The 24,219-nt window shown below is 37.9% G+C and overlaps 1 protein-coding gene across 45 annotated transcripts in view; it reads left to right on the forward strand.

Annotated features, from left to right (window-relative positions):
• The window catches only part of RIMS1 (regulating synaptic membrane exocytosis 1), a 490,576-nt gene that overhangs the window by 429,412 nt on the left and 36,945 nt on the right, over positions 1-24,219 (forward strand). The window contains exon 1 of one of the 45 annotated variants that reach the window (XM_078447084.1): positions 22,728-22,850. The exons of the other annotated variants lie outside the window; for them this stretch is intronic. The gene's annotated coding sequence lies outside the window, so the exon portion shown is untranslated. Of the gene's footprint in view, positions 1-22,727; positions 22,851-24,219 lie in introns of those variants that run through there. 45 annotated transcript variants of the gene reach the window in all.

Below are 24,219 nucleotides of genomic sequence, written 5' to 3' on the forward strand. Positions count from 1 at the left end.
ACCCTCTCAACAATTCTGTGTGGTTGCTATAGAGTTAATGACATACAGTAATTTTCTTTGGATTTTCAAGGGGAAAAAAAAATAAAAGGCTGAAAGAAGTTAAGTCACTTGCCCAAAGTCATAAAGCAAGTAAGTGGAAGAGAGAATTTGAATCTTTGTCTGTACTCAGAGTCTTAGTCCTTGCCCCAGGCTGAATATTTGTGTCCCCCTAAAATTCATACATTGAAACCTAATGGCCAGTATGATGGTATTAGGTCCTGTGGGGCATTTGGGAGGTGACTAGGTCATGACGGTAGAGCCCTCATGAATGAGATTAGTGCCCTTCTAAAAAAGGCTCCACAGAGCTGACTACCCTTTCAACCATGTGAGGTCATGGTGAGAAGTCATCTGTCTACCAGGAAATGAGTCCTCACCAGACACCAAATCTGCTGGTTCCATGTTCTTGGACCTCCCAGCCTCCAGAACTGTGAGAAATAAATTTTTGCTCTTTATAAGACACCTAGTTTATAGTATTTTTGTTATTGCACTACATGGTCTGGGTATGTTTAAAGTGCTGTTAATTGTTAGTTAAATATATAATTATCTATAAATATCAAGAATATCCAGTATCAGTGGTTACAATTTGTCATTTTCATAGAAGTTTATGTAACTAGAAAAATATTTAATTTGGATTTCATTTTCCTTATAAGGAGAAAACTGTAAAATGTATCTTCAAATAATTTTATACACTAAGACTAATAAGCTAATGCACACCACTATTTTTTTTTTCTTCAGTGCTATGCCTTACCTATTAGTCCGATTTTACTTGTTAGGAAAGTGAAAGAGAGAGAGTAACTTGCCTGAGTTCACACTGGTAAGAAGAGAGCTGGAATTTGAACCTAGGGGTTGAGCTACAGAGTCTGTGCTCTAAGTGGAGCATATCATCAAAGCTGGCCTGGGAAGTGACACTGTCATCCAGCTATCTGGTTCCAGGACCATGATACTGTACTGCAACTCCAGCTGCTTGGTGGACTAGTTCCTAAAGCTGTCTTAAAATGTGCAAAGGCTCAAACACAGTAGGACTGTGTTTCTTGTTAATTTAACAAAAAACGAGTTTGTTGGGCATCTGTGGGTTCAGTAAATTCTAGTAGGCTTTTCTGTAGAGAAGATAGTATATTAAGAAGGGATCATATCTCAAATTTCATAGTCTTCTCTCAAAGTAATAAGTCATGTTCAGAATGGTACTTGTTTTTCTCTGAACTATGTCACTGCTTTCTAAGCACTGAGGAGGTTATCAAAAGAAGGAGAGATTTCCTTGGGACAGCTGAGATAGAGTTGTAAAAGAGAAGTGAAGGAAGAAGAGAGATAAAAGACTGTTGTGTACATCCATATGGGAGATTCCCTTTGGTCCATGTTGTCCAAACTGCATATAATGGGGCACCAGCAGAAGAATGGTCTCAGGGGAGAAGGTAACAGGGGAATAAGGCAAGTAACAGGCAGTTGTCTACAAGGTTCCTCTAACAGTGCTAAAGTCTAGAACATGTTGGTCGTGTTGGGGAGAAGATGGGAGAGTGCAATAAGCAAGTCATTTATATCTTGAGACTGCTACTATATACATATAATAGAAGTAGATTCATTTGTTCTGTTCACTTAACTGATTCATTTATCCACAAAGATAAGCCTAATTATATAATAAAGGCTGACTTTATTGGATACTTACTGTGAGCCAGACTAGCACAATTCTAACACTTTAAAACAGATACCACCCATTGTTGTCACCACTTTTTAGGTAAGGAAACTGAGCTCAGAAAGATTAAATAATTTTCGCAAGATCATGTAGCCAATAGACAGTAGATTCAGTGTGCTTAACATTTATATTGTTAGCCGTGATACTGTGCCATCATCTTTAATTAACTCGATAAATTATTCGTTAAAATGAATCTACCTGCTATAATAATTGACTTTAAAATGTATAGTCTCAAGTTCAGTAAAATTCTGTTTATTGTTCATTTAACAATTTGGTCAGGTGTTCATAGTTGACAATCCTCTCTCTTCCATGCAGTGGTTTGGGCACCCACGCTCTTTATATTTTATGCTTTTTTATTATCTGAGTCCATGTCACAGACGAATAAAAGAAGAATGGAGAAGGTACATCTGCTTCTTAAAAGCCTTGTTCTGGAAGCACCACACATCAGGAATCACATAACCATGCCTGCATGCTAGGCATGGGGACTGGGAAATATAATCCTGGCTTAACAGCTGCTTAGTGTCAATTTTATGCAATGGGCAGGAATGAGCAGCTGACTGGTTCTTGTACACATGCCTTACAATTTCTTCTGTTTTATTTAATTAAATCATTTAAGAGTTTAAGTAATTTTTAAAGTAGAATCTGAAAATACTGGTGCTTTCTTACGTTATTTTATTTTATTATTTTTTAATATAATTTGTTTTCAAATTGGCTTATATACAACAGCCAGTGCTCATCCCAACAAGTGCCCTCCTCAATGCCCATCACCCATTTTCCTTCTCCCCCACCCCCATATCAACCCTCAGTTTGTTCTTGGTATTTAAGAGTCTCTTACAGTTTGCCTCCCTCTCTGTTTGAAACTATTTTTCCACCTTCCCTTCCCGCATAGTCTTCTGTTAAGTTTCTCAAATTCTGCATATGAGTGAAAACATATGATATCTGTCTTTCTCCGACTGACTTATTTCACTCAGCATAATACCTACTGGTTCCATCCACGTTGCTGCAAATGGCAGGGTTTCATTCTTTCTCATTGCCAAGTAGTATTCCATTGTATATATAAACTACATCTTCTTTATCCATTCATCAGTTGATGGGCATTTAGGCTCTTTCCATAATTTGGCTATTGTTGAAAGTGCTGCTATAAGCATTGGGGTACATGTGCTCCTATGAATCAGCACTCCTGTATCTTATGTTATTTTAAAATTCATGCACTGCCAGTGTAATCTGTGAGCCTCTTTATCCCAGTTTCAGAGCTTGTCAAATTCCAAAACTGTCCCCACAATTGCTATTCGTTCCTCAGCTTAAAATTTTCCTGGCCTCTTCTGACTCTGGAGTCCAGATTTCCCTGTCCTATACCACATTGAATCCATTATTTTTAAAACAGTCCATGCTTTTTAAAACAAAACAATTAAAATTTGTGCATTCTCGGCATTCATGAGTCTAATAGACATCATGAAGATGATACTGGGAGCAAGTGGGGGACTAGAGGGAAGGAGGTGGTTTGAAAGTGGTTATGATCACTAGGCACACAGTATTTTGCCCTTTTTTCCCCCTCTCTCTCTCACTACTCAGTTATTTCTCCTGGATTCTGTCAATATCTGTAAATGATTAACAAGTACATTTATGTCCATCTTCAAGTTACTCTATAAATTTATTTAATCTTCAAAACAGACCTATGAGGTGGTTTATACTATCATTTTTTCTATTTGCCTGTGAGGAAGCTAAAGGAGAGAGAATAAGTGGTGATTGGCAGAGGTGGGATTTAAACCCAGGCTGTTTGGCTGCAGAGTATGTCCTCTTAGCCACTAAATTATTCTGCCTCTCAGAGGGGACAACTTTTTCACTAAGGAAAATTCTGATACCAGCTCCTATAGTACAGTTCTATTTTGTTAAGTTTATTTCTGACACTAAGCTAATTTTTAATCCAACTCTTAAGTACTTGATGTAGTTAAAATAATTATGACTGCATAGCACTTCTTATACTTTAACAAAAAACTAAAATGTGCTATGCAATCTAGCAATTGATATTACTTAGGCTTTGTTTCTTAGATACTATATAACCCATGCTCAGTGTTCGTTTCTAAGAGTTCTGGAGTTACCACTGGTTGTTTTTAACTATAGATTTATTTATAATTTTTCCTAGTATTCTTTTGTTGAGTAAAGATTTTGACAGATGTATTTAGTTTTGTAGACCTTGTATATGTACACCCATAAAGCACACAGACACATCTCAGTGTACTTGGCAAGTTCTTTAGATTCTTCATGGGCTTGTCACACAGATTAGGGCCCAGAAGTAAGTCTGGCCACCACCTAAGATCTTTGCTGCTGCTACTTTGTACATAGCATCCAGCTATCAGTACTGGCTTTTGTTCTTTGTTCTGAAAACTCATTGTTTTTTTGTGCTCAGTGGCATATTCAAATAGTAAACATCTAAGGAAGTTCACAAACCTATATAGCCAAATAGGAAGGGGAAAAATTATTATGTGTTGTGGTTATGCATCCAGAGTGTCACCAATCAATTTCTAAGATAGACAGTACAATATAGAAAGAATGAACACTTTCACTAAAGCTTTGTTTTAAATTTTTAAGCAATAGTTATGTGTCACTTTATAATTTTTGACAGCACAAATATGAGGCTCAAGAAGAATGAGATTATTTTCTGGTCAGTCTGTGCTGGATTTCATGCCGTCTACAAAGTTGACACGGTTCGGTACTTACACATAAATCCTTTAGTGTTACAGTTTAGCATGTCCTTTTCTGAACATTAGTTTATTGCAAAATATTTTCTAGGTGTAGATGTTATTATCAAACCTTGATTTCTCATAAACAAGAGGATATATGTATTCATACTTCAAGTACCTTAAGCAAAAATAACCCGAATTATAATGGCATTATAATTTACTGGGGCTTGAAAATATTTTTTAATTCTTAAAATTATTCCCTGATTTTTTCCTTTTATATGCAGAAAGCTGATTCTTTTGTTATTCTTTCATATGAATAAAGATAAGTAAAAATGCCATTATAATAAGCAGTTAGTTTTTCATACTGGTAAGTTGTGCAGCAGCTATGTTCTCAGGCTAGAGACTGTCACATCAAGAGATACTGGATATTTCCACATCTCAGATTGCATGACATTTTCATGAATGTATATGTTTATGAATATATCTGTAGTTTCCCAGTAGTTGATTGTTATGGTTAAAAAAGTTTGGGTTTTCTGTGTATAGTCTTCTTATATCTCAGTTCTGTACCCATTATTTATATCCCATTTTTCCTCCCCCTTCATGAGAATTGAGTAATGAACATGAGCTCAAATTTGCTAATAAAACACTTTTGACATTCTTGTCATACACATAATGACTCCTGGTTGATTCTCAGAAGATTATATGGATGTACTATACAGTTCTTTGGCTTAGTCTCAACACACATAAAGGAGATTGGATATCATCACTGACATAATTCTTCCACATAATCTGGAAGGTTATCCCAGTCCAATGTTTCAAGACATCCTGTAATACCTCAGAGATGCTCTGACATTCTATAACCTGTGAATAGTCATATTGATCTCTAACGTATACCCATTTTAAGCTGATTCCAGACCTTAATGCTATCTTCAGAATATAACTATTTCATATCTGTGGAATACACGAACTAAGAGCTAATTTAACTCCAAATCACCAAGCTCCAAAAAGACTGAAATTCTATCATTTGCCTTCTTGAATTTGGAATTGTGCTGCTGGGATAGAGAAAGAAATGATCCATGTTTCTCAAACTTTTCCACTGAGTCACTTCTAATAGCAAAGGAAAGTAGCAACTATCTCCAGAAGGACTGCAGCCATAGCCTCAAACAACAGCCAAAGGAGAAGGATTATTTGAACTCTGAGTTTTATCATAAAATTAATGAGACTTTAGCCTTTCACTTATTACATACTCATGTTTATTTTACTATAAAATTTCCCAAAATCTTCCAGTAAATGTAAAAGAGTGGTATTCTCGAAATTCTGTGTTTATCACTTATCTTCAAACATCCTCTAAAACACTGCTTAACTCCCTCCAGGAACATAAGCCAGGGTCTTAAAGCCAGATGTCCATATGTGTGGGTTAAACCGCAGAGATTTTCAGTGAAGTCCATGACTATAGAGTAAAACACAGCCAATTGGACAGCAGAGATATCAAACCAGAGATAATCATCTAGCACCAAATTCCAACTGTCTGAACTAATTCAGCAACTCACACTGAATTCAGTTTGGCTTTAGGCTAAAGAATAAAGATTCTTTTCCATGGATCCACCAGAGAAAAGACTTCTCTTTAGCCTTTCTGGTTCTCAGTTGCTCTGATGTTTAATCCTCACCTAGGCCCAACTGCAGGGCCAGTGGGGTGAGCACTTTGAGCTGAAGGCTTCCTGTAGCAGCTTGAGGGCACCTTGTAGAGCAGCCCTTCCTCTGCTCAGATGAAGGACAGATTTTGCTAGGAAGTGGTGCACATACAGGGAGGACCACACCAGCTTTCTGGCTGGGAGAGCAGTACTTTATATGAGTAGAATATTTTTAAGTATAAGCAATAGACTTACAGGATTGTTCTGTAAGTTATGTATGTTGACTGAAGATGGACTAAACTAAGAGTCAACAAGCCTGAGTTTCAGGGCCTCCCTCTTCCAGAGGCTAACCGTGTGCCCTTCCACAGTGTATTTCGGGTCTTCAGCCTCAGTTTTCCCAGCAGCAGGATAATAGGATTGGGTTTTTTACATGGTCTCTATTACTACCAAGCTGTATAATCTAGGGTTCTATACATTTTTCTGTATAACCATGACTTCAGTCCAGATTTTATTTACTTGAGTCATATGTATATATAATATTCAACTTTTAGCTTTTCTCTAAACCTGGAACAAAATTTGCTAATAACCATATGTCATAATGTCACTTTTCTGAAATTGGTAATTGATAATTATTGTGCTAAAGGTCATGTCACTTTTTAGTTTTTTCTCTAAGCACAAAAATATATCAAGTCTGATTACTTATAGAGATTGAGAAATTAAGGAAAAGAAACCACTGGTGGTTTTTATTTAAGAGTGACGCTCAACTCCTCTATGTTTCACTTGTGTGGGGCCCTACTCTCACACCTCCTCCATTGATTAGCCTACAGCACAGTTGCTGCCTGATAGGAAACAGCTCCCTTTCAGCCATGTCACCACCTAGGCCCCTACAGCACAGTAAAAGACCAAAACATTTGCTGGATTTGTACAGTTACATAAACATGTTCTTCCCTTGTGCCTCTCATTCAAGTGAGTGAAGAACAGAAAACAGTAGTGCTAATACTGATGATAAGAAGCATGGGCATCTTAAAATACAATTAAAGACCGAGTCTAACAGACAAGGTGGGATAATGAAGGGATGGAGAAATCTTTACAATTCTGGTGTGAGGATAATTATCTCAAAAATCTTTCAGTCAGTGAGTCTTTTTCCTAATGCAATGTAAAGGTATAAGTTTGAGAACTGGAAGAAATAGAAGTGGCTGTTGACATTCCAGAATTTCTGGTTAGCAAAGCCTGCTTTGATAAATTCAGGAGAAATTCTTGTTTGCAAGACATTAAATTTAACTGGAGATTATGTGGGGAAAGATAAGGAAAAAAATTATTTAAATATAATTCTCTGAGAAATGAACACAGAAGAGGAGTCCATTATGTTAGAAAAGAATATAGGTTTTGAAATACTTAAGTTCTAATGAAAGGAACATTTTTAAGATAAAAAGATGGAGAGAGAATGTAATAAATAGAGCTTGGGGGGGGGGCGCCTGAGTGGCTCAGTCGGGTGAGCATCTGACTCTTGATTTTGCATCAGGGCATGATCTCAGGGTCATTGGATCAAGCCCCACGTTGGGCTCTGTGCTGAGCTTGGAGCTTGCTTGAGATTCTCTCTCTCTCTCTCTCTCTCTCTCTCTCTCTCTCTCTTCCCCCCCTTGTCCCTCCCCCACTACCTGATCTCTCTCTCTCTCTCTTCTTTCTCTTTCTCTCTCATAATGTTAATAATAATAATAATAAAATAATTTTTTAATATAGCTTGGTCCTTGGGAAGGCAGAAGGGAGAGGTGGTATCAAATCAAGGTAAGAAGAGAGACCCCTCTTTGTCCTGTTGTAGGAGAGGAAGAGGGAAATAGTGGATGTGGAGGGTTAGGGGCTGTATGATGTCCTTGCACATCAGGCTCCAGCTAACTACTTATGTGCCACCTAAACCCATAGATAGGTCTTCATATAAGACACTAACTGTCCTTCGGGTGCATAACAGAGCCCCAGCCATCTAAGGCATTTAGAAAGTCCCTCAGTCTCTCCCACCACCCTTTCTTCTGTGCTCCCTGAGCTTCATATCCACTTTAAGTTACATCATTAGAAAGCAATTTACCTTTTTACCTCCAATGAATGACCTTCCCAAATATCAACAGCTGGTTGGGCACATCTTTAACAACCCTTCTTAATACACTGAACATTTCAGGTAGTAGCATAAACAACAAAACTCACTAAATTAACATCTAGTGTCCATGGACTCACCAGAACCTCCTGAAGACAAGGAAATTATATTTTGACATACATTTCTTTTAATTAAATGTGTAAAATAGCAAAGGTTGCGTGACTAGTTGACAAGAATTTTCCTTCAAGGGTCATGTGAAATAAATAATGCTCATAAGATATAAATCACAAAAGCAAAGTACTTTCCATGATTGGGTTCCAAATATATGTTAATGTGTTGTAAAGTAATTGTTTTCCCATGAGCACATATCTGAAAATTTATTGTTAAAAATCATGAAAATGACCCAACATGCAAAATATTTGTCTTCCTAATTTTCTGGAAGCATCTTATATTCTTTTGGGTCAGCCATTACATAAGTAACTTTTAATGTGCAGTAGTTTTCATATATTTTTTAACATAATTTGTATAAAATTTTTTCAGGTGTGTTTGTCTTCATTGCAGTGACCCGGCTAAAATAGAATAATTTACACATCAGAGTTTTGTTCACTTTCCAGGTTCAAATGTCATAGCCATCCCAAAGTCCTAAGCAGAGGATTATTAGTTCTTATGAAGCTGCTTTTCTGCATTGCATCCCTCCCCTCACATTCCGTCAAAGCTACAAGTAGCATCTAGCTTTCCTGATATTTTAACTTTGTCAAATAATAGATTATAAACACCCTTTCAATAATAATACTCAATGCTAATTTGAAGTTTTCATTTGTATAAGGTTAATTTCTGTTGTATTTTATCACCTAGCTTCTAATCAGAGCACTGTCTTTATCTTACTTATAAAATATCTTCCTATTAAAACTGCTTTCAAGCATTTAGAGAAATGTTAGTCAGTATCCTTATTTGTGAGAAAATATAGAGGATCTGTAGGACAGTGTTACTCAGTGTACAAATCTGTAAGTACAAAGTTATTTTTTTAATGTTTATTCATTTTTGAGAGAGAAAGTGTGCGAGTGGGGGAGGGGGAGAGAGAGAGAGGGAGACAGAATCTGAAGCAGGCTCCAGGCTCTGAGCTGTCAGCACAGAGCCCAACACGTGGCTCGAACCACAAACTGTGAAATCATGACCAGAGCCAAAGTCAGATGCCCAATGGACTGAGCCACCCAGGTGCCCTCCGAGTTATTATTATATTAATATAGCTACTACCTTTTTAGGTATCAATCCTGCCCGGGGTGCTTTATATGTCATCATTTCTATTTCTTCCAGAAAACTAAGCTGTTTCCACTTTACAGAGAAATTTAAGGTAAACAACTTACTTTTATATCAGTGATAGTGGTTCGATTTAAATGTAATTTTGTGTAAAGTCTTAATGAGGGGGAAATGTGTGTGTACGTGTGTACCTAAGGTGAGGAGAAATAGCAGTATTATTTCTATGTATAGTTCTTCTTACATGCTTAATAAATATTTGACTAAATGGATTCTAATTACAAATGAGTATCTCCTTAGGTGTGACCCTAATAGCCTTTATAATAGATTATATTTCCTGGCCTTAGAAGTCCTTCTTACATATGGTAGTTAAAAAACTATTTGGAAACTGTCTATAACTATCCTCAGGATTTGGATCATGAGATCATTTTATAAACAAAAGAAAATTTTAAAGAATTCTTTGGTAGAGTAATAGGTTTTTGAATAATCTCCTGGTAGGAGCAGTGTATTAGTTTCTTATTGCTGCTGTAACAAATTACCACAAATGTAGTGGTTTAAAATAACAAGAAATGAATTATCTTGCAGTTCTGGCAGTCAGAAGTCCAAAACTGGTCGAGGTATCAATAGGGCTGTCTTCCTTTCGGAGACTCTAAGAGAGAATCCATTTTCTTGCTTTCCCAGGCTCTGGGGGCCATACTTATTCCCTGGCCTGCAGCTCTTTTCCACCTTCAAAGCCAGCAATGGCTGATGGAGTCTTTTTCATATCACATCTTACCCTGATGTTTGTGTCTCTCTCTTCCTCTTATAAGGGCCTCTATGATTACATAGCCCCCAACCCAGACAATCTAGCATAATCTCATTATTTTATGGTGTGTTGGCTAGCATACTTAACTCTATCTGCAACCATAATTTCCCCTTGCCATGTCATGAAGCATACATTCTAGAAATTAGGGACACAAATATTTGGTGGGGGGCACTTATTCTATTTATCAAAGGCCAATTTAGTTTTATACAGTCTGAACTTTATGGAAAGCCCTCTTTAAGAAAATGAACAAACAAAACTACAAATGCAAAATTAGACACTAACGCACATACTTATGTATAATGAGAAAAAAGATGACAACATATACATACCTCTACAAAGGCAAACTGCATAAATATATCCCAACTTAACCCAAACTAATTTTGTCCTCAATTGTTCAGTATACCCATAGATCAAACAAAACAGCTGTGTGATAAAAATGCCTCTTTAAAAACTTCCACTTGTTTTGGGTAAATTAAATAGGTAGAACCCTTGCCAAATTATGCCTTCAAAGTTTGGTTTTTAACCAAATCTTTGTTCATTTTTATTTATGTCATTTCCCCCCCTTCAGTTTAATTGTCCCAATTCCTTGTGTTCTGGGAGATGTGACACAAAGAATACAAAATTTGGGGCCAGAAGGTCTTGGATTCGGTAACTGTTTATTCATTCATTCAAAACATTTATTAATCAAGCTAATAGTTACCAGGTACTGTTCTGGGCTTGTCATAAGCAGAATAGATCTGGTCCTTGCTCCCGAGAGTCCTAGGAAGGTCATCTCAAACATTAAATGTTATGAAGAGGGACAGGGCCCTATGAAAGCAAGCCCTGCAAGGGGGCTTAACCTAGACTGGTGGTACTGAGGTTTACTTCAAGACCTGAGAGATGAGACAGAGTGATCCAGGGGAGTAAGTAGCACAGGGGAAAGGAAAATATTCCAGGCAACAGAAATATTATGGACAAAGACCTATGATGGGAACTGATATTTTGAGGAGCTAAAAGAAGGTCAAAATATACAGGGGCAAAAGGAAAGAGCTGTATAGGAACGTTCTTGAGAGCAATTTGGTGCTAATGACCATGCTTAATATTTTGGTTTCATCTTAACATAGTAGCATGCTGTTGAGTTTTGAACAAAAATGTGGAATGATCTGATAAGCAGATTTTTTTTTATTTTTTTATATTTACATCCAAATTAGTCATCATATAGTGCAACAATGATTTCAGGAGTAGATTCCTTAATGCCCCTTACCCATTTAGCCCATCCTCCATCCCACAACCCCTCCAGTAACCCTCTGTTTCTTCTCCATGTTTAAGAGACTCTTAGGTTTTGTCTCCCTCCTTGTTTTTATATTATTTTTGCTTCCCTTCCCTTGTGTTCATCTTTTCTGTATCTTAAAGTCCTCATATGAGTGAAGTCATATGTTATTTGTCTTTCTCTAATTTCACTTAGAATAATACCCTCTAGGTCCATCCACGTAGTTGCAAATGGCAATATGTCATTCTCTTTGATTGCCAAGTAATACTCCATTGTATACCATATCTCCATTCATCCATCGATGGACATTTGGGCACTTTCCATACTTTGGCTATTGTTGATAGTGCTGCTATAAACATTGGGGTGCATGTGCCCCTTTGAAACAGCATACCTGTATCCCTTGGATAAATACCTAGTGTTGCAATTGCTGGGTCATAGGGTAGTTCTATTTTTAATTTTTTGAGGAACCTCCACACTGTTTTCTAGAGTGGCTGCACCAGTTTGCATTCTCACCAAAAGAGATCCTCTTACTCCACATCCTCACCAACATCTGTTGTTGCCTGAGTTGTTAATGTAAACCATTCTGACAGGCATAAGGTGGTATCTCATTGTGGTTTTCATTTGTATTTCCCAGGTGATGAGTGATGTTGAGCATTTTTTCATGTGTCGGCCATCTGGATGTCTTGTTTGGGCAAGTGACTATTCATGTCTTTTGCCCATTTCTTCACTGGGTTATTTGTTTTTTGGGTGTTGAGTTTGATAAGTTCTTTATAGATTTTGGATACTAACCCTTCATCTGATATGTCATTTGCAAATATCCCCTCCCATTCTGTTGGTTGCCTTTTAGGTTTGCTGATTGTCTCCTTCGCTGTGCAGAAGATTTTTATTTTCATGAGGTCCCAATAGTTCATTTTTGCTTTTGTTTTCCTAGCCTCCAGAGATGTTTGCTGTGGCCAAGATCAAAGGGGTTTTTGTCTGATTTCTCCTCGAGGATTATGATGGCTTCCTGTCTTACATTTAGGTCTTTCATCCATTTTGAGTTTATTTTTGTGTATGCTGTAAGAAAGTGGTCCAGGTTCATTCAGCATGTTGCTCTCTAGTTTTCCAGTAACACTTGCTGAAGAGACTGTCTTTATTCCATTGGATATTCTTTCCTGCTTTGCCAAAGATTAGCTGGCCATATGTTTGTGGGTCCATTTTTGGGTTCTCTATTCTATTCCATTGATCTGAGTGTCTGTTCTTGTGCCAGTACCATACTGTCTTGATGATTACAGCTTTGTAATACAGCCTGAAATCTGGGATTGTGATGCCTCCTGCTTTGGTTTTCTTTTTCAAGATTGCTATTGGCTATTTTCAAAATTGGCTATTCGGGGTCTTGTCTGGTTCCATACAAATTTTAGGATTGTTTGTTCTAGCTCTGTGAAGAATGCTGGTGTTATGTTAATAGGGATTGCATTGAATATGTAGATTGCTTTGGGTAGTATTGACATTTTAACAATATTTGTTCTTCCTATCCAGGAGCATGGAATCTTTTTAGATTTTTTTGTGTCGTCTTCAATTTCACAAACCTTCTATAGTTTTCAGTGTATAGATTTTTCACCTCCTTGGTTAAATTTATTCCTAGGTATTTCATGGGTTTTGGTGCAATTGATAATGGGATCAATTCCTTGATTTCTCTTTCTGTTGCTTCATTGTTGGTATATAGGAAGGCAACCAATTTCTGTGCATTGATCTTATATCCTGCAACGTTGCTGAATTCATGAATCAGTTCTAGCAGTTTTTTGGTGGAATTTTTAGGGTTTTCCACGTAGAGTATAATGTCATTTGCAAAGAGTGAAAGTTTGACGTGCTCCTAGCCAATCTGAATGCCTTTTATTTCTTTGTGTTGTCTGATTGCTGGGGCTAAGACTTCTAATACTATGTTGAAAAACACTGGTGAGAGTGGACATCCCTGTCTTGTTCCTGACCTTAGAGGGAAGCCTCTCAGTTTTTTCCCATTGAGGATGATATTAGTGTTGGGTCTTTCATATATGGTTTTTATGATGTCTGGGTATGATCTTTCTATTCCTACTTCTTGAGGGTTTTTATCAAGAAAGGATGCTGCATTTTGTCAAATGCTTTCTCTGCATCTATTGGGAGGATCATGTGGTTCTTGTCCTTTCTTTTATTGATGTGATGAATCACATTGATTGTTTTGTGGATATTGAACCAGCTCTGCATCCCAGGTATAAATCCCACTTGGTCGTGGTGAATAATTTTTTTAATGTATTGTTGAATCTGGTTGGCTGATATCTTGTTGAGGATTTTTGCATCTATGTTCATCAGGGAAATTGGTCTATAGTTCTCCTTTTTAGTGGGGTCTCTGTCTGGTTTTGGAATCAAGGTAATGCTGGCTTCATAGAATGAGTTTGGAAGTTTTCCTTCCATTTCTATTTTTTTGGAACAGCTTCAAGAGAATAGGTGTTCACTCTTTCTTAAATGTTTGGTAGAATTTCCCTGGAAAGCCATCTGGCCCTGGACTCTTGTTTTTTGGGAGATTTTTGATTACTGATTCGATATCCTTACTGGTTATAGGTCTGTTCAAATTTTCTGTTTCTTCCTGTTTCAGTTTTGGTAGTGTATATGTTTCTAGGAATTTGTCCATTTCTTCCAGATTGCCCATTTTATTGGCATATAATTGCTCAAAATATTCTCTTATTATTGTTTTTATTTCCGCTGTGTTGGTTGTGATCTCTCCTCTTACATTCTTGATTTTGCTTATTTGGGTCCTTTCCTTTTTCTTTTTGATCAAACTGGCTAGTGGTTTATCAGTTTTGTTAATTCTTTCAAAGAACCAGCTTCTGGTTTCAGTGATCTGTTCAACAGTTTTTTTGGTTTTGATGGCATTGATTTCTGCTCTAATCTCTATTATTTCCTGTCTTCTGCTGGTTTTGGGTTGTATTTCCTGTTCTTTTTCCAGCTCTTTAAGGTGTAAGGTTAGGTTTTGTATCTGAGACCTTTCTTCCTTCTTTAGGAAGGCCTGGATTGCTATATACTTTCCTCTTATGACTGCGTTTCGTTGCGTCCCAGAGGTTTTAGGTTGTGGTGTTATCATTTTCATTGGCTTCCATGTACTTTTAATTTCCTCTTTAACTTCTTGGTTAGTCCATTCACTCTTTAGTAGGATTTTCTTTAGTCTCCAAATATTTGTTACCTTTCCAAATTTTTTCTTGTGGCTGATTTCGAGTTTCATAGTGTGGTAGTCTGAAAATATGCACGGTATGATTTCGATCTTTTTGTACCTGTTGAGGGCTCATTTGCATCCCAGTATGTGATCTGTTCTGGAGAACATTCCATGTGCAGTGGAGAAGAATGTATATTCTGCTGCTTTAGGATGAAATGTTCTGAATATATCTGTTAAGTCCATAGGGTCTAGTGTGTCATTCACAGCCGTTGTTTTTATGTTGATTTTCTGTTTAGATTATGTGTTCAGTGCTATAAGTGGGGTGTTGAAGCCCCCTACTACTATGGTATTATTATCAGTGAGTTTCTTTATGTTTGTGATTAATTGGTTTATATATTTGGGTGCTTTCATATGTGGTGTATAAGTGTTTACAATTGTTAGGTCTTCTTGGTGGATAGACCCCTTCATTATGATACAGTGCCCTTCTTCATCTCTTGATATAGTCTTTATTTTAAAGTGTAGATTGTCTGATGTAAGTATGTGTACTCCAGCTTTCTTTTTTCGACCATTAGCATGATAGATGGTTCTCCATCCCCTTACTTTCAATCCCAAGGTGTCTTAGATCTAAAGTGGGTCTCTTGTAAACAGCATATAGATGTATCTTGTTTTCTTATCCATTCTGTTACTCTGTGTCTTTTGATTGGAGCATTTTTAGAGTGAGTACTAAAAGATATGAATTTATTGCCATAATGTTTCTTGTAGAGCTGAAGTTTTTGGTGGTGTTTTCTGCTCCTTTCTAGTCTTTGTCGCTTTTGGTATGTATGTATGAATGAATGTATGTATATATTTATTTATTTTAATCTCTTCTCCCCTCAGAGAGTCCCCCTTAAAATTTCTTGCAAGGCTGGTTTAGTGGTCACAAACTCCTTTAATTTTTTTTTGTCCGGGAAACTTTTAATCTCTCCTTCTATTTTGAATGACAGCCTTGCTGGATAAAGAATATTTGGTTGCATATTTTTCTGATTAAGCACATTGAATATATCCTGCCACTCCTTTCTGCCTGCCAAGTTTCTGTGAATAGGTCTGCAAACCTAATCTGTCTTCCCTTATAGGTTAAGGACTTTTTTTCCCTGGCTGCTTTCATGATCAGCTCCAGCTAGTATTCTTATTATTGTGATTCTAAATTCTTGTTCAGACATCTTGCTCGTATCTGTGTTGGTTTCCCTAGCTGTCGTTTCTTCCTGCTCTTTCTTTTGGGGTGAATTCCTTTGTTTCATCATTTTGAAGGGAGAAAAGGAATTAATGAAGTAAAAACAAATTAAAGTTGAAAAATATTAAAATTAAAATAATATTAAAATTTAAGTATTAAAAAAAACCACACAGACAAAAAAAAATCAAAGAAATGATGCTAGATGCCTGGTGTGTTTTGGTCTGGGTGTTGAAAGGAGCTTGATAGATTACAGAAAAAAGGGGAAAGAAAAAAAAGGCAATCACTTGAAAATTTGAAACATAAAAACACTGCAGTAGAATAAAATGAAATGATGGAAGTAAAATTTGCAAAAATTACAGAAAGGTAAAAAATATTAGTAGAAAAAAGTGAAAGAAACACTTTTAATAAAAATTGAAAATATAAATTTTTCTCTTTCTGTATTCAAGAAAAAGAAATGAAAAAGCGAAAAAAAGAAAAATTGAATAGATGGACAGGTGAACAGACTGAAATACGATTGAAATTACTTCGTTTTCCCCTAGAAGTCAAACTACGAAGTGCTTTATAGTCCGTAAACTAAGCAGGTGTTAATTGTTCCTGAAGAGCAAGGTTAGCCCAGTTGAACGGGGCTTAGTGTAATGTCTCCCTTCTCCACTAGATGGCGCTGCTTGGCTTACTGGGGTCGATTGTTACGGCGCTTGTAGGTGTGTATGCACATGCGTGCAGCGGTGAAAATGGCATCACCCAGCTATCCAGTGTCTAGTATCGGAACTCTCTTCTCCCCAATCAGCAATCGTGCACCTGTCCTTTGTCTTGGGCTTCTGTACACTCCCTGCTTTTACACTGCCTGTAACCAAGCCCCAGGCAGCACCTCCCTCCTAAGTTTTATCTCAGATGCAGCTGTTTTTCCTGAACCCTTACTTCTGAAGGATTGTGGCTTTGACCTGTTCTGCCCCTGTGTGGGAGTGTCTCACCGAGCAATGGCTGGGTGCCGGCCACACCCAGGAACATTCGCCGGATTGTGCTGCTGCGGATGCTCAGAGACTGTGACTGGGTGCCAGTCCACCCGAGAAAAAGTTCACGCGATCGTGTAGCAGCAACATTTCAGGGGTTATGGCAAATCACATCATGCATCTGGTACCAGGCTTCACTCCCAGCGACCTTGTTCCAGCACCAGAGAATGTGACTGTTTTCCCAGGTGCACTGCGGCCTTCGCCTTTCACGAGTCACACAGCTTCTAGCAGGTGTCCTCCCAGCAGGGAAACCGCCTCTCCCCATGTGGCCCGAAGATCCCAGACTTCACTCTGCTCCTGGGAATTCACCCTTCCCACCAGAGCACTACCAGGTATGGAGCTGCTGAGTTTCAGACTCTGCACTCCCCGTTTATAGAGTGTTAATGGAATTTAACCCTTTCCTTTCTCCTTTCTCCCTTTTTAGTTCAGTCCCTGCAACTGTTTTCTCTTTTCCACTTTCTCTCCAGCTGCTTTTAGGGGGGTGCTTTTCCCATATTTCACCACCGGTGCCCCCCTCCCGTCTTTTCTCCACACACGAAAACAGCTCCCTGATCTCCCTGGCTTCTCACTCCCCAAGTTCACCTCTCCACGCCGTGTATCCGCTGAGTTCTGTGGTTCAGGTTGTGCGGATCGTTGTGTTCATCCTCAGATCAGTGTTCTAGGTGTGCAGGATGGTTTAGTGTTGGTCTGGCTGTAGTTCATGGATGCGAGACACAAGAAAAACTTCCATGCTCCTCTGCCATCTTGGCTCCTCCCCCTGATAAGCATATTTAAAGTTTTACCTGTTTGTTTTGGAGCACTGGGCTGGGAAGAGGAAAAAATGCAAGATTAGATGTAAGGAAATGAGAGGATAAAGAGAAATATTTGGAGTTGAAATATAAAGATGAGTTATTAACTATCTTCTCTTCAAAAGGATTCTGGTGTGTAAGCCTTTTCATTGACAATGACTCCTTTTTTAAAAATGTTATTCATTAAGCACTATTTAAGACATACAAGAAAGTAGAAAGCATACCTGATTGGTTGCTTTTATGCTGAGAGACACATTGATACTGTTTCTTTGACCAGGTGTTTGCATTTTACTTCTAAGTGTATAATGAACAGTTTCCTACATATAAGCATTTCAGGCATAAACTAACTGGTTAAGGGAATAATTAAGGAGTTACAAAGAGTTCCTTCTCAAATATTACCAGGACTTCTTTACCTGGTTTGAAAGGTTGTCTGATGTAGTACTTGTTCATGGTGGGGAAGAGAGGACTCCTCATACAGCTTCCCATTCTTGTGGATTTAACCTTCTTCTAAGACTTGCCAATCATAGATTCCAACCAGGTGCATTCCTCACTAGTTTCCAAGGAACATATCTTGTCTTCAGTACAGTCTTCTGGCATTGCCTTCTCTATTCTAGGTGTTTCCTTCTCCCTTTTCAAGCCTGGCCATTGACCAAATCCCCTACCCTGCTTCTATTAATATAAATCAGTTTTGGATCCCATATTTTTCTGCCCTAAGATAGCCAGTAGCATAGTTTATTTTTTCTGTATGGTGTTGCATATATTTAACTAACTTTGCCACATTCTAGTGTCCCATCTGATACAATTTCTACCTCTGCTTAATACATGATGACAAAGAAACATATCATTGGGATATGTTTCTCTGTTGATGGAGGTATAATATACCTTTACAAATAGTCAAGATGATGGGGCACCTGGGTGGCTCAGTCAATTAAGCATCCTACTCTTGATTTCAGCTCAGGTTATGATCTTACAGTTCATGAGATCAAGCCCTGTGTCAGGCTCTGCACTGATAGCACAGAGTGTGCTTGGGATTCTCTCTCTCCCTCTCTCTTTTCTGCCCCTCCACTCATGCTCTCTTTCTCTAAATAAATAAATAAATAAATAAATAAATAAATAAAAAATGGTCAAGATGGATAGCCATATATCATTCCAATATTTGTAAAATACTAATCAGTTGCCTAAGTAAGAAAAATTTCCCATATCTCCCAAATGTTAAATATTTGCTATAGCTGTCCAGCCTTGTAAAATGGAATCTGCTTCTCTTTGGCAACTGTATTAGTTGGGGTCCCCTAAAAACAAACCCTGAGACAAATGTTGGGTGTATTTTATTTGAGAGGTGACCCTAGAGAAACAGCAGTATGGGTTACTGGGAAGTGAAATAGGAAAGCAAATCAATATAAGGTGTGTTACATAGTAGATTAGTGCTCTGGCCAACTGGAGCTTGATCCTATTGGCATTCTGTGGGAGACAGTGTAAAGGTGTCTTCCCTGAGAGTAGAGACACTAGCATTTATTCAGCAACGTTCATTTGTCACTGGATGAGGGCTGTTTCCAGGATCGTTAACTTCCTGGACCTTCAGGCCTCCTTTCCACGTGGGCCCAGCTGACTACAATTGGAAGGAGCCCTGAGCAGAGAGTTGCAGGTGCCTGCAGAGACGCCATCCTCACATACAGGAGCAGCAAGTGCCAGGCAGGTGTGGGCAGGGCACCAACAGCATCCATTACTATAGCCTTCTACCCTCAATCTCCATTTATACTTCTACAGATTAGGCTTTAGACAAAGGTACCCAGCCAGCAGGTATAGTTAAGTATGTGCAACATGTACCAAGCCACAAGTTCTGTGAGGTTATCTCCACTTTTTCTAAATGGCCCACATGTGCAGTGTTTGCTTGTGGAGGCCCCTCTTTTGCCTTCTCTCTCTGTGCCTTCTATCCTCCACTAGGGCTGCGCTTTATGGCAGAACTTCTCTCTTGATATTTCATCTTTGTCCAGGGCATTCCACACAGACAGGGCTGCCCACCTCTGTCAGCACCCTCCACATCACTCTGTGATGCACAGTAAATTTCTAGTAATGTTAAGTGTCCATCTATTTTCAAAACCCCTTTAGTTTTCTATAGATACTTAATTTTTGGCTATCACATGGGATACATCCTGTTAAAGAGATTCTCTGAGTTGCTATATTGTTTAAAGTTCAGATGGCTTCATATTACTCCTTTGAGGTAATCTGCATTTTATTTGAGGGATAAAGTTCTCATGGTGGGTTTTCATGTGTCACGGTGTGCTATCACCCTACCACCCATCTTAAGGACATCCAAAGGAATAAAAATGGCAGCTCGAGACATGCTGGCAATGAGAGACTGACCATGTGCCATTTTATATTTATTTGAAAGTTACGATATGATCTTGTCCCTTTTCAGTTCCTCTGGCCCCAAGTTAACTAGCTTTAGTTGTGCCGACAAAGGTGCCTCCATAACGCACAGATGTTTCCTAATGCAAAAAACCCAGATAAATACTTCAAGTTCTAAAAGAGAGATACATTGTTTACCAGGTAGCACTAGGCAAGAACTTTTGAGTTACATCGACTTCCATTCCTTGCCTGTTCAATTTGGTAACAATCTAATTGGAATTGCAGAATATCACCTTGTAACTGGTTTTTTTTAATGTTTTTATTTATTTTTGAGGCAGAGACAGAGCATGAGCAGGGGAGGGGCAGAGAGAGAGGGAGACACAGAATCTGAAGCAGGCTCCAGGCTCTGAGCTGTCAGCACAGAGCCCGATGTAGGGCTCGAACTCACAGACTGTGAGATCGTGACCTGAGCCGAAGTCAGATGCTCAACCGACTGAGCCACCCAGGTGCCCCACCTTGTAACTGTTTTGAGGCAGCTTTAGTTTACTTGTATTGCTCTACTCCTTAAATATATGCTGACTATAGAAGTCATCATCCAAAATGGAATATCTTTGAGGGTAAAAGGGAACACTAGTAATAATATGCTAGGACAATAGGCATAAAGCATGATTGCCCTGAGGCACAGGAAGTGTGATTACCGTACCTCCTTTTACCTCTTCATGCTCTTGAGACAGTACTGGAGGGAAGAAAAGGAAAAAGCAGAACACTGAATTCTGATTCCTCAGTGCCATTGTGGTGAAGAGGAAACAAAGGAAAAACACTGTCGTGGTAATATGGTTTTGTTGTTGTTGTTGTTGTTGTTGTTGTTGTTGTTGTTTTTGCTGCCATTTTCCCTTCCTCAACATAGTGTCATGAAAAGAGCTTAAGGAATTATATAGATTTCAGAGGATGTGGACTTTGGAATTTACTTTGGGTGGGGAAACTTGGGAGGTGGTGATAGTTTTGCCACTTACTAACCGCTTCTTAACTCTTTTTTTTAATGTTTATTCTTGAGAGAGAGAGGATGAGTGGGGAAGGGGCAGAGAGAGAGGGAGACAGAATCTCTTTTTTTTTTTTTTTTTTTTTCCACTGTGGAATTCCTTTTATTTTTTTTTATTTTTTTTTTATTTTTTTTTTTATTTTTTAATATATGAAATTTACTGTCAAATTGGTTTCCATACAACACCCAGTGCTCATCCCAAAAGGTGCCCTCCTCAATACCCATCACCCACCCTGCCCTCCCTCCCACCCTGCCCTCCCTCCCACCCCCCATCAACCCTCAGTTTGTTCTCAGTTTTTAACAGTCTCTAATGCTTTGGCTCTCTCCCACTCTAACCTCTTTTTTTTTTTTTTTTTTTTTTTTTTCCTTCCCCTCCCCCATGGGTTTCTGTTATGTTTCTCAGGATCCACATAAGAGTGAAACCATATGGTATCTGTCTTTCTCTGTATGGCTTATTTCACTTAGCATCACACTCTCCAGTTCCATCCATGTTGCTACAAAAGGCCGTATTTCATTTTTTCTCATTGCCACGTAGTATTCCATTGTGTATATAAACCACAATTTCTTTATCCATTCATCAGTTGATGGACATTTAGGCTCTTTCCATAATTTGGCTATTGTTGAGAGTGCCGCTATAAACATTGGGGTACAGGTGCCCCTATGCATCAGTACTCCTGTATCCCTTGGATAAATTCCTAGCAGTGCTATTGCTGGGTCATAGGGTAGGTCTATTTTTAATTTTCTGAGGAACCTCCACACTGCTTTCCAGAGCGGCTGCACCAATTTGCATTCCCACCAACAGTGCAAGAGGGTTCCTGTTTCTCCACATCCTCAGGGAGACAGAATCTCAAGTAGGCTCCACACTGATAGCACGGAGCCCGATGTGGGGTTTGATCTCATGAACCATGAGATCATAACCTGAGCTGAAATCAAGAATTGGACACTTAACCAACTGAGCCACCAAGGCGCCCTTGCTTCTTAACTCTTGAGCTCCATTTCTCACACTTGTCAAGTAGAGCAACACCAATACCAGGGACTTAGGATGAGGGTTAATGGAAATGTGTATAACGCACTGAGCACAGGGCTTAGTATATAAAAAGCACTCAACAAAGGTTAGGCCCTTTTCTTCTGTGCTTTACCATTTCCCTGGCCCTAGTGCTTGTCTTCTTGCAGGAGGGTGGGATGTGAAAGGGTGTGGGGAAAGCCAGCAGAACCCTGTGAGTGCTTAATAAATGCATCTTCAAAGTGATAATTTTGACACTTTAAGTGTTACATGTGTATTACAAAGGCCAAGTAGGGAGGATGTCAGAAATCAATATGGGCCTTCCTCTTGCCCATGTAAAGCTCTTTAAACAGGCTTACCCTGGAAATTAGCCCTCAGCTTTACTTCTCTGATATCTCTTACATAACCAGAGAACCTACATAGTCTTTAATAAAGCAAGCAATATTTTCATTTCATTTGACTTACATATGTATCCATTATATAGTTTAAGATTTTGTGACTATGTAGCAGTTTTCAAATTGTGACTGTTTAGCAGTTTTCGTATTTATGAGATGATGCAGAGCAAATTTACTGTGTGGTTTTTCACTTCATGGTCTTATAATAAGCTATAGAAAAACCAGTCTTGACAGAAGCAATTTAATCATACTGTGTGTATGTGTGAGAAAGAGAGAGGGGAGGAGAGAGAGGCTGAGAGAGAGGGAGACAGAGATTGGGAAAGAGAAAGTAAAGACTTTGCAGAGAGCTCCGATATTTCACCCAGAGAGAGCACAAGTCATTTAAACCAGGTCAAATCTTATTTGGATTTCAGCTTTCCTCTGAGAACTTAATGCTGATTCTTAACTTTTCCAAGATAAACTAGGTAAGTCTGTGTTCCATGTATGATTTTACTGCGTTCTACTAGGAGTTTGCTGGTTAACTTATAACTTTTCATAAAACTAAAACCAAAAGCAGAATTTCTATGTTCATCTGAGCTTTCAATGCTATGTTACTAATTTTCCAACAAAGATAGTGTTATACTCGAGATTACTAATAATTGAATGAAAAGGAAAAAATGTGAAAATTGTTACGTGGTGGATGGATTACTTATAGAAAGATGTTGCGAGGATATTTATAAAATTATAATGCCTAATATGATTAACTCATTGCACTTTAAAGCTGGATTTGAAATTGAGCAGTGCCTCAACTCATTAGTACCAAAACCTACATGTTAATGTTATCACAAAGTTATTGCTTTCTTTGAAACAGTTTCATTTATATTTAAAATTGCATCAACTGTGTTGCATATCATATAGGCCTTTTACAGACAATTCAATGCAAAGACTTTATATGGATTTATTTTAGAAATTAAGAAGTATTTTTAATTTGCATTTGGAAATTATAAATCTTATTTTCTATTTAGACTCCAAAAGTTTTGCTTTTCATTTTGTTATGTGCAGCCAAGGACCAGAGAAATGTAACTTTTTGTGTGTGAATAACTTATGATGAGTTATATCAACTGTGTTGCTTACAATGGGTTGTACTTTTTTTCCCTAAGACTACCTACTTATGGAGATCTTCTCAGCAGTATTTGAGAGAAACCACTTAAAATTCTCAAATGATAAACATGTTTTAATTATGTTTAGATCAGAAGAAAACATACATGTTAAGAATTTAGAGAAATTTCAAAACAAAATAGACTTATGCTCTCAGATAATTTATAGGAAGAAGTATAACCTGGTAATTATTTTTTTTCCTAATTGATTTTCTTACTCATATGCTGATGTCACAACAGTCTGGCTGAAACTAAAAATGTAGTATGGTTATCAGTAGAGTTTGTGCCAAAGCCATTCTGAGATCCCTCTGGAAAAGGACAGTCTATTTGTATATATTCCAAAACAGAGGGGTTCTCCAAAGCCTAAGCATATAAACTGTATGGTAAAATCTTTAACACTTATCAGTAACTCTCTTTCTTCTTTCTAAAAAAAAAAAAACTCTAAATCAAAATCTGATGGAGGACACTTTTGTGTATGAAGGTTTTTATACATTAGCAAAGGAGAGTATTCTATATATTGCTTATTGTGTTTATTTTTGTTTTATACTCTAAGTAGAACTTGGACTTAATTCCTTATTTTTAGTCTTAACACTTAATATTTAATTTTGGGAACAGGGCTCATCCATGGAAAAAAGGCATAAATTACTTAGGATAGCTGTGATACATTTGTAATTTATATCTTTCCCTCCCCTAATTC

Source organism: Panthera onca, chromosome B2 (assembly GCF_046562875.1).
Source record: "Panthera onca isolate mPanOnc1 chromosome B2, mPanOnc1 haplotype 2, whole genome shotgun sequence".
NCBI classification, from domain to species: domain Eukaryota; kingdom Metazoa; phylum Chordata; class Mammalia; order Carnivora; family Felidae; genus Panthera; species Panthera onca.